The sequence below is a fragment of the Phalacrocorax carbo genome, chromosome 6 (assembly GCF_963921805.1).
Source record: "Phalacrocorax carbo chromosome 6, bPhaCar2.1, whole genome shotgun sequence".
NCBI lineage: Eukaryota > Metazoa > Chordata > Aves > Suliformes > Phalacrocoracidae > Phalacrocorax > Phalacrocorax carbo.
This window is the reverse complement of record NC_087518.1, coordinates 10895629-10906533: the sequence shown is the minus strand read 5'-3', so window position 1 is coordinate 10906533 and position 10905 is coordinate 10895629.

Below are 10905 nucleotides of genomic sequence, written 5' to 3'. Positions count from 1 at the left end.
TCTCTCTGCAGCTATTCCTCCCAGATGAAGGTGGCCATGAGCGGGAATCTGCCTCTGCAGGAGGTGGCATGGGGTCCGCAGTGCCCACAGCCCACCCATGCCTCCTTGTCCTGGCCTGTCCCAGCCCCCCAGCATGGTATCCCTGAAATGGGTTTTAACCTCATGTTGGAACTGGCATGAACAAGCCCATTTCACTGAGCTGGTGGAAGAGATGCAGAACTGAAAATGGACGCTTTAGAGGTTTTGGAGGACGAATGCTGCCCATGGCTGGATCTGGCAGGACAGCACTGGGCTCTTGCCTTTTGCTCCTTCCAGCATGGAATTTTGCTTTTTAAATGCAGGGAGCCTCTCCCACGCCTGTCTTCCCAGCCTGGTGCCTGATGAGGTGACGGGTGTAATGGGAGCAGAAGACTAGTCCTTAATATCCCCCTTGGCAAGTTGCAAAGTCTTAAAAGTTAGTATTGATGTGCTTTTGTAGCCTATTGAGTTTCCCTCCGAATGCCATGAGCAGAGCCTGGAGCTGGTGAGGATTTGGACCTGGGCCGTGATTCAGACACAGCGAGTGGAGCAAAACTCCTCTGGGTTTGCAAAACTGTCCCCATTTGGTCCCCTCCACTTCACAGGACACTGGCTTCACCGGGGCCCATTGCACAGTGCTATCCTTTGCCAAATTTGTGTTTTTTCTATGCACATATTGATTTTGTTGCAGAGGAAGAGAAATGGAAAAATAAACCGATAAACACTACCACTTTAGGGAAATCACGTATTTATTTGGGCTATTTATCTTCACCTTAATCTCAGGTAAATTTTATTGGGTGAATTCCCTGGGTGCTGAAATTCCTGGAACCTGACTGCATTACAGGAGGGTAGCCCAGTCCTGGGATTTCTATTATATTCTCTTTTAATTGTTCTGATTGATTTTTTTTTTTATTTTTTTATTTTTTTTTGCTAAGGCTGTGCTGGAGAAAAAGCCAGATGTACTCTGCCAGAGAGTGACTTGCAGGAGGGGGAGAAAGGAAGGAACTGTGTGGGTGATAAACAGTTATTTGCCTAACAAACGTGAAACTTATTTGTTTTAAAAAAAAAAAGGTGCTCGGGCAAATATTGCTAAAGAGTTCTGTTGTGCTGTAAGACAAAGGCTCCACCTCAAGCCTGCTCAGGACTGAGGTGCCACTTGGCAGCACTGAGTTATTGCTGCCAGGAAGAAACTGGGGCAGATCCCTGCCCTCACAGAGAGGCTTTCCAGGATGCGGTGGGTGAATGTTGCCATTTCTTCCCAGCACTGGAGGAAAACTTCACTTCTCTTCCCCAGAAACTTCTGGCATTGTTGGTTTTGGGTTTGTTTTTTCTTGCTGCTTTTGAGGCCCAAACATCCCTCTCTCCCCCAGCAGGTCCCTGACCATCAATGAGATATCATTTTGGTGCAGGGTGGGGTGTGGTTCCAAAGAGGGTGGCTGTCAGATGTCACCCATGCCCACAGCCAGTGAGTCACCCCTCCAAAAGTTAGGGTTTTCCTGCAAATCTAAATGCAGGGACACAGAAGGGGCCTAGTGCAGGGTGGGTGCACCCTGCAGCCATGTGTCCAGGGCTGGTGGCACCACAGGAGAATGGAGGATGCTACAATGCCATTTTTAGTCTCAAAAGTAGTCAATGCAACTGAGCTTGGCTGAGTTACTCAGTGGGAGAGCGCTGTTTGCCAGAGGGTTTATAAATTCCTCAGCTCATAAAAATGCTTGCCCAGCTGCTGTACCCACCAAACAGCTGAAGAGGTGATCTTACGGTGAAAGATCCCCCAGCACAAGTCACTAGTTAACTGGGGTAAGGCCCTGATCCTGAAACAGAAACCAAACAGGATGTACGCGGTGGTGGGCAGGAGTGTGGGGCTGGGGCTAGCCATGGCAGCTGAGCCCGGTCTAAGAGCAGGCAAGTTTTGGTGCCTGCTGCAGGTGCACCCCTGCCTGCTGCATGGTATGGGGCAGGGATGGCCCCATCCTGCTCTTGGCTGCCTGTGGCTGCCAGAGGAGCATCACCTATCCGTGGCTGCTACTGATTTGGTCTCCTGTTCTTTTATTTGCCATTGGTGGCTGCTTGTCCAGTTCTCCATACATGTCACTGAGCCCGAAGCTAAATCACTATGAGCTCACCTCTCTGGTGAGTTTTCCCCAAGCAGTGAGTCAAGAGCTGTGGCAGTGATGAGAGATGGAGAGGGGCGATCACATCCCCTTGGGCATGGGAATGGTGGCTGGCAGCTTGGCAGGCAACCCTGTGCCATGGATTGTGGGTTGTACCAATGCAGCCTGTGCCAAAACCCCAGGGCAAAAGGACAGACACAAATATTGGTGCTCAGGGCTGGCAGCAAGCTGTTTGCTGGGAAGAGGTGCTTCTTGGGACCGAAAGCACAGGGTAAGTGTGGACCATGCGGCAGCCCCTCCACTGGGCGGCCACAGCGAAGGGCTCTGGTGTTTAGTAATTGCATGTATGGGAGGACCTGAAACGCATTTTTGGCAGCTAGAAAAGCCCTGGGTGCAAGCACCCTGAGGGCTCCTGCCTGGTGCCTGGGAGGTGTCCTGGCAGTCAGGGCTGTGTGCTGGAGCATTGCATAGTGAACGCCCTGCAAATTAATCCAAAGCCATGATGGATAAAGGGATTTCACCTGGACTACACATCACACAGCTGATTCTAGGATATGTCCTGTAATGGGTGGAAACACAGATTTAACCCTTGCTATTAACACAGGTAATGCAATAATTCTAAGAAACTGGCACATCTGCGGAAAGGATGCCAGTGCATGGGGTGTCCCCTTCACCTCCATGCCAGGAGAAGGAGGAACAACTAAAACCTTCCACGTCCAACCCTCTAACCTGTCAGCAAGTCAAAAGGAAAGATCTGCAGAAAGGCATTATTTCAGTCTTGCTCTAGAAACCCTATTTCCACGAGGCGGCTGGGGAAGGGCAAGCCTACATACTGCTCAGTGTCCTGGGTGCGCCACCCCTCTCTGCAGGCAGTGTTCATGCCAGGGCATTGCAGGGAGCTGGGGCACCATGTGCTCAGCAGCACGGTGGTGCGGCTGCCCAGTCCAGCCTGACCCGGCCCTCCGTGACTCACAGCACCTCCCAGAGCTGTATCTTGCTGCCTGGCATGGGACTGTGTGCCCCGATGTGCTGCCCTATGTGGCATAGTGGCTGGCAGTGGTTGGGAGCAGCTGTCCCGTGGGAGGGGAAAAAAAATGTAATTCCTGTGGCCACAAGATCATATTTCCTTTGGAGGTTTATTTCCACTTTGGCACTTGCTTTTTTTGCCACATCACAAGAGGAAAACCTCTCCTAGGGCAGCAGTACGACTGGCTGAGGGTGCTGCAATGGGAGTGGGTGCGTATGAAGCCAAGTCTAGTGTCCCCTGGTGTGGGATAAATCCGGAATAATCTGATCTGGTGGGTTTTCCCCCTGGCTGCACTGCATGTGTGCAGGCTGGCCCTGAGCGCTGCTTCACTGCCTCTTGTTTGGAGGAGGCTGGAGGTTCCTTTTTCAAATAAGCATTTATTTATCCAGCAACAGTCCTGAACTCCAAAGGAGTCCTGAGTAGATATAGATTTAGGCTTTTTTCTTTTTAATCATTTATTGTTATTATTATGTTTCTGAAGGAAGAAATCACTCCTTAGAGACTCCAGCTCCGCAGTTAGCGCTAGAGGACTTACACATTTTCCAAAGCTGAACCTCATTTACGTGGCAGCTGAGAACAAAGGCATTCCCAGTCCTTTTTCCTTTTTCTTTTCCATTCCCATCACTTAGGACAACCAATGGCTTCTCTTGGAGCTTTTAAGCAATTTTCATCCAACAGCCAGCAGTGGCAGCCCTGTCTTCGGGACTGCAGCTTGCAGAGGGCTGGAGCAGAGCCCCTCTGGGACTGACACTGCTCCCTGGTAATTAGTTTAATACCTGAGGGTGGTCTCTGCAGAAAACTGTGCATTGAGCTTTTCTTTGCCCCAGCACTGGTCCCCAGTGCTGGGCAAGGGGTGCAGGATGCAGCCCGGGTGCTGGGCTGTGTGGCAGAGGAAATCAGAGCCTTTACACTGAAACCTTCCAGACAGGGAGCAGAAAAGCAAACACAGGCCTGTGCTTTGCATTGGGATAATTATTGCCCTCGGAAGGAAATTTTAGCTGTGGTGAGAGTCTGGGCTTAAACAGCACAGTCTAAATCAGAAACCTCCTCCCTCTCCAGGGAAATATCCTTCCTATTAGTTTGTTTAGCTGCTGGCAATAACTGGCTCAGCTCAATAACGAAGCGCCCCAAGCCCCAGCATGCCGCAGCATGCGTCTCTGCTCTGTCCCCCTGCTTCCTGCCTGTGCAGGAGCTGGCCCACTGCACAGGGCTCGTAACGCCCCGGGGGATGCCTGTTTCATGATGGATTTCTCTTCCTGCTTCAAGGGACCTGAGGCCTCCCGGGTCTTCTACGGAGATGGAGACATTGCTGCTGCTTGCAGAGGAAACAAGCAAAAAACATCAGCAGGGCAGGGGGCCTCATCATCCCAACGAAGAAACCTGGTGTGAAATGCTTCTGCTCTTTGCAACTGCACATTTCATCCAAGAGGTTTCCCTGAAATCACAGGAAAGGATGGGGAGCTGTGCGCTTCTCTTGTGGGACGTGGCTGCAGCACAGCCCAAGCGCTGGTGCTGGTATGGGGAGCCCCTAAGTCCTGTCTCAGTGCCCTGTGGTAGCCCAGGCTTTGCCCATCCACTGTGGCACATGGCAGAAAGGTGCTTGTAAATCACACATAACATTAGTGAATACATCAAGTGCTGGGAACAGAGCACCAGTTTGGTCTCGACTCAGCAAACAATTAACTTGTGCAGTGCAATGGAATTACACTAGTCTCATCTGCAGGCTCCCCCTGGGAGGCTTCTGCATGATACAGAGAAAAAGAAATTAAGAAAAAAAATAGTAGATGTGATATCAAAAAGCTGCCAGGATGGGGAATGGATAATCTGTGGTGCAAGTCACTGCACTGTGATGAGCACCATGGTAGGATCGGCAGGAGTGAGCTGCTCTCCTCCTACCTTCTTGTGCCAGCACTGGCTGCATGGGTCCCGTGCAGGACTGTAGCCGGTGGTGGGGAGTGTTGGGGCACTGGTGGCTCCTGCCAAAAAATCCCAGTGGCTGCAGGACTGTCCCTCTCAGGAGCTGTTTCCTACAAGAGCTCAGCACCAGGGAGAGGCTCCCTGCTGAAGATCCCTTGTCCACAGGGCTTCACAGCTCCTGCAGGGACACACTGCTTTGCAGGTGCTCTCTGGGCTAAATAAATCACAATTTCTGCCATTCTTAGGAAAGGTTTGGCCACTGCTGCTTTGCAAACTTTGTCCTGAAAAGTGGTGTCACTGTATGGTTTCAGATTGCTTGTGCTGGGCTAAGCCATGTACTGCAGATGTTAAATGAAGCACCTTTAAAAGGAAACAGTCTTTTACTTATCTGTTTTTCTAGTGTTAAACACCACCTGCATTTTCTGCACACTATGTGCAGGAGGGTGAGGGTTGCCCCTGCAGTCCACACCTCCCCACCTGCGCTGCTGCAGGGGATTATGCACCCACCAATAAACCATCCTGCTCCGGTACTCACCTCTCCTCTTCCACTTTTGCATAGCTTAGTAAACAGCAGTATTTCATCGACTGAAGATAGACTCATGCCAGCAAACTGATGACCCATCCCACAGGTTTCACCAGCGTCCCAGTGACCGAGCACAGCCTGAGTGTCCGGGTGAAATGCCAACTGGGTTACCTTGTGCCAGATGGCTGGAAGAAGAAATGTGCAAGGGCAAAGTTTGATATTAGGGATGATACCACAATATTGGATAAAAAGGTGAAAATACTGTTTCACGAGAGCAGGGAGTGTTTGGTTGGCAAGGGGGTTTGGTGTGCCGGCATCTCTCGCACTTCAGCACGGTGGTGCTGGCTATTGGGGGTGCTGTTGTGTAGCGCATCTGCTGCGCCCGCTGCAGCCCTGGCAGCGCAGCCCACTGGTGCTGGCTTTGCTGCTAGGAGAAAAAAATAAATAAGGGAAATCATAACTGCTTTTACCATTAAAAGAGAAATTAGCTTGTGCAGTGCTAAGCCCCCAGTTGTCAGGCCCAGTGCAGCCAATCTGTTTTTATTGTTTTGCAGGGCTCCTCTGCAACCGAACGATGACAAATACCAGGAATTAGAGGAGTGTAATTACTCCATATTAGCTGAATTCACAGTATAGACACAGATCATAAACAGCCATTGATTATTCCTAATTTCACATTTTTAGTATTCTGAATTGCAGCAATTAGGCCTGTCTGAGGGAATTAGTTTCTCTTTCAACCCCTCAGGTCTTCAGTCACTGCCCCTCCTTTAAGATACTTCTTTTGCTGCTGCAGAAGAGGACATTTACCACGAACCCCTCCCTATTTCTACAACAAAATGCCTCTCCTTCCCCGCAGTGCCCAAATCCCTCTGGCTCTGCAGCCCAAGGCTGCCTCAAAACACAAATAGGTGCCCGGTGTGATCTGTAACGGGGCTGCAGCTTCATTTCACCCAGGTTCGTTGCAGAGGTAATTAGCAGCCCTGGCTCTCGGTGCGGGTGTTGCAGGGATGCAAGCAGGAAGGGGCCTGGGCAGCACCAAAGCTCACCAGCCATCTCCTGGTTGGTGCCGTGCAAGCGGTGTTCATGTTTTAAGCACCGTGTCTTTTTTGAAACATGGTCACAGGCCTGGGCATGATCTCCAAAAGCTAATTCATGCCTCCAGTGAAATCATGCTGGGGGCGTCTGTCTCTGTAATGGCTGTGCTCTCCCCGGGCAAGGTGGGTAAGAGGGACTGGTAGACGTCACTATTTTCTTGTTACAGAGCACAAACAGTATTAAAAAATGAAAGTAGATATAAAATATTAATATTTGCATGGGAAATTTCTAACCCTATTAGTATCATATCATTAAATTTGTTTCTTAAGCACAGGCAGTGATTTCATTACAAAGTGTAGTGGAGCATAATGCCAGCTCTGCAGCACTGGTTCGGTCAATTAATGATGAGAGGGGGAAAGATCCAATGGAAGAGCCTTTGGGACTTGCATTTTGTTTTGCTCCTAGTAAATACCGAGGGATGGTGGGTGACCATGACTGGCCATGTGCTGCGCTCACAGATGCTCTGGGGCATTCGGCTGTGGACCCTATGGCTGTGGGAGAGGAGGAGGAGGAGGAGGGTGAGAGGACAGGCTTGCTGGCTCCCTGCCACAGGCCATGATCTCCTGAGTTATTGCAGACACTTCGGTCTGACCCACACAGCAGTTCTGGCATTTTTATCTATTTTGACATGATTTGCCCATCCTGGGTTGTGGCAGTGCAAAGGGACGAGGGTCCAAGAAGCCTGTGGTCTGATGCACTTCCCACTGCTGGCATTGGGCAGGGAGTTATTTATTCCAGGCAGCAGCTGTGGCCACTGAGCAGCAGCAGCAGAAGTTTTTTATTGCGCCCATTCCTAGGACACTGAAGAAGGATTATGCATGCTTCCACCACGCCAGCTTTTTATTAGATTGCAGGCAGGGGTTAAAATGATCCTTGTCAGCACAAATATAATGCCCAGGGTGATGGGAGCAGCATAAATTGAGGACAAGAGGTGGCTGCTTTTACCACTGCTCTCAGGAATGCTCTGCTGTTTTACTGCATCATTCACTCTTTAGTTGGGACATTTCCCTCTGGCCGGGGGATGTCTTTCCTTTTCTGCCAATGAGGTGCAATAAATAAATGGCCTAAGACACAGACTCTGAGGGGAGGTGGAGCGCAGAGGGCAGATTAGCGGCTGCACCAAAACCCTTTGAATCTCCCTGGTTTGCTACCATGGCACTGATTTTGGTACACCTGCCCCAAGCCGGGGACACAGGGGCTGTCCCATGGTGGCGAGGAGTCCTCAGCAGTACAAATCACACAGGTGCTTTCATCTGTTTGTCACCTGTTTTTTTTCTGGAGTACTCACGTGCTAGGAGGGGACGGTGGTCCTCAGTGCTGGGCTGGGAGCAGAATTAATTTGTGGCTGGTTCTGATATGTCTGTGTTGTTGAAAAGCAATATTTGAAGGAGCATATGGTAATCCTGCATACCCGGCTGGCCAGATTTGCTTATCGGTTACGGCAGAGCAGGACTATGGGGATGCATCATCTGAATGCTCCAAAACTGCTGCTGTTTGCTGTAATTAGGCAGAGTGAGCCATTATGAGCTGCCTCACACGAGGAACAGCAGCGGGAAGCACGGTGACATCGAGCATGTGAGCCTGCAGGTGGAGACACCGTTTGGGGAGCCCTTCCCTTGATACAAAGGTTAGGTGGGGGATCCAGTTTCCAGCTACAATGCCATTAAAAAGACAACATGTATACCCTTCTTGCAGATGCTCACTTTATATAAATAGGCTTTTGAAGGACTGAAAGAAAACCAGGAAAGCCTTCCAGATGCAGCTCGCAGGTGCAGGTATAGCTCTTCGGGACCATGGTGCCAACAGATCATCAATAAACACCTTGCTCAAGTGAGTAAAGAAGGGAGGGTAAGCAGGTAAACCCACCGGTCATAGGTGGAAGGTAGCTTCGAGCAATATAACAGACCTCTTGCCTTTGGGAGCTGTTGCACAGGCTTTGGCTTTGCAGCTGGAGCTAAAGTGCATTGACTCTGGTCTTTCTGAATCTGGCTTATGCTAAAGGACAGCCTTAAAACCTGTGGCTGCCAGGCCGGGTCATGTGCAGCCCTGAGAACCCTGCATGCTGTGGGGGTCTGGTACACGACCATCCCATTTTGGGACTGCAGGGCAGCTGGGGGTAAATAACGTACTCACTGAGCTGTCCTGTTATTTTTATTTGCCTACAGTAGTAGCTGATTAATTAGGTATCTTCCACCCCTACTCCACCAACCTCCCTGTGCTTGCAGCAGAAGAACTCTTGCCTTTGTGCTGCTAATGGACCTCACGGATCCAGCAAACCATTACAGTGCAGACAAAATGTCTCTTTAAAAAGTGGAATAGAAATTAAACTCGCCACTGAGAACAAAGCCAGTGGGGCTTTTTGCATCTACTGCTTTTATTGTATTCTGTAACATTTGTAAAGTAGATCACTTTTATTGAGAGCGCCTATATTTTCTCCCAAGCTGTAATTCCTAGACTTCTTAAAGAAGATTTCTGCTCACAAAGGAAATGAAAGATAGAAATATGATGCTCTCTGACATTCTAACATGCTACTGAGACTCTGAATTAAAAGGAACAAACTCAGAAAGTATCATTTATACAGCAATCAACTTTAAAAAGTCACCATCTGCTAAGAGTTACCACCCGGTGTAACTGTGTCTTTATTGCTAGACAGAGAATAGGAAATAACTTGGGGAACTCTCCTGCACCTGCTGGGTTTTTTGTGGTGGCACACACACACTGAACTGCGGTGGCTGGTGCGCCGCAGGGTGCCTATTGCAAGTCTCCTTTTACTCCAACTCACTACAGAATATAAATCTGAATACAGGTGCCATTAGGAGAAATGATTTGGGGTTGTTAAAGTTATAGCATAGTGTCAGCTTTTTGAAAGTCTAAAGGGCAAAAGAAATGACCAGAGCTGGAATGAGGGACCTGGCTTGGGTTTATATAGGGAAACCTGATTTTTTTTGCTTGCTCTCACCTCCTTGCTACCCCCCACCCCAATGACATTTTCTGGCCTCTCAGAGCCCTTTCTAGTTTTGTCTTGCCTATTTTTTCATAATTGGTCATGATATTATCAAATTATTTGCCCTGAACAACTTGACTAGAACTCACCTTGCAGGTTTTTGCCTCATTTTGGTCTTCCATGGCTCACGGTCTCCTAGAAAGGTTGTGAACTTTTTGATACAAAAATTTCCCATAAAATTTTATGTCTTCCACCAAGCCCACTCTGCATTCAGGTGATCCTTAGCATAATTTAATCCTTTCTGCTGCTACTGCCCAATCTCTCTCTCTCTCTCTCTCTCTCTCCCTCTCTCTGCAATTGTATTGGGTTCCCCTCTCTCTCCATGCACAAGTCTCAACTACAGCAATACAATTGTGTGCACCATTTGAAGTCATCGGTTTCTTGGGGTGAGCTGGGAACTGAGCTATGTTCACAAGACATATAAGCCAAAAAAGCATGGAAACACCTGTACAAGTTATTTCTGCGTTGAATGCCTTGAATTTTATACAATAGCACCAGGTGCTGGGAAGCTACAGTGGCTTTTCCCTGCTGCGTTCCTCATCACTGTGCAACATTTTTTGTGTTGGTATGGGCTGCTTGGGTCAGAAGCAAGGCTGGGCCTGAGATGCAAATAAATAAACATGCTTGGAAAAGCAAACTGATATGCAGTGGTTTGAAATGAATAAAGGAAAATACCTCTGTCCTTGCAGTGAACATCAGTGAGTTCCCTCATGCCGATACCTTCACCAAGCCCCATTGCTGTCAGTGCTGCTGAGAGGCATCATCTCATTTTGAGCTGATGCACCAACACAGACCATGGCAGACAATCATTTTTGTCTCCCGTTTTAGAACATTTAAGCCTCTCATCCTCATCCCTCAGGAGGCGACTGCATCCTGTCTCATTTCCAAGGTGTCCCCTTTTACGTTGCCCATTTGTTGTGGCTGAGTCAGGGATGATAGAAAGCCTTTGGTGCCGTGTTGCTTTGTGCCTCGTGGGGAAAAACGTCTTTTGTCATCACCCTCATTTACGCATTCCTGTGTGCGTTTGCAGCATTGTGCTGGGATTTGGAAATGAGAGTGCCTGCAGTCCTTGTCGACCTGCTTCAAGGGTTTTAATTGCATTTAATCACAATGGTCTAATTAAAGTTTGGAGGCTTTATTTGAGGGCAGTTAATAGATAAATTATTAGTTGAATTAATTGTGGTTTGTTGTGTACAGACATACCCTT